Genomic DNA, 494 nt, shown 5'->3' with positions numbered 1-494 from the left:
ATATATTTTACTAACGAAGTTAATTTGTATTAATATGGACGGGGTGGGAGTTTGAGGAGCAAGGCACGTTTTGAGAAGACGCTTTCAGGTCACTGTTCACCGTGTGATCTGTCGATTCTGCAGTTTTGTTATCAGTTGAAAATACGAAGAAGCCGTAAACGGTCACTGCCTACTCTGCATATTCATTCTGTTAATGATCTATAATTTAGTGGTTGGACACAACACCTCCCCCGTTGATGTAGAGGAAGCTGCGAAGAATGAGTAGCTTTCTCGTCTAAAAACTTAAAATGACAATTACTCTTGCACAAGATCAAGAATATGTATAGTAGTTTCTTCTTCTGAAATTTACAATAACAATATCAATATATGGTTCAACAGGTTCTTCGTTACATTTTAACATTTTAACACAATATAAAAAAACAATGAGAAATAAAAAAAAACAATATTACAACAAAATTCATTAAATTGTGAAATCTTTGATTTCCTAGTGTAGT

Source organism: Nicrophorus vespilloides, unplaced genomic scaffold, assembly GCF_001412225.1.
Source record: "Nicrophorus vespilloides isolate i.1.1-1 unplaced genomic scaffold, Nicve_v1.0, whole genome shotgun sequence".
NCBI classification, from domain to species: domain Eukaryota; kingdom Metazoa; phylum Arthropoda; class Insecta; order Coleoptera; family Silphidae; genus Nicrophorus; species Nicrophorus vespilloides.
The sequence above is the reverse complement of the archived record's forward strand: the minus strand, read 5'-3'. Positions refer to the sequence as shown.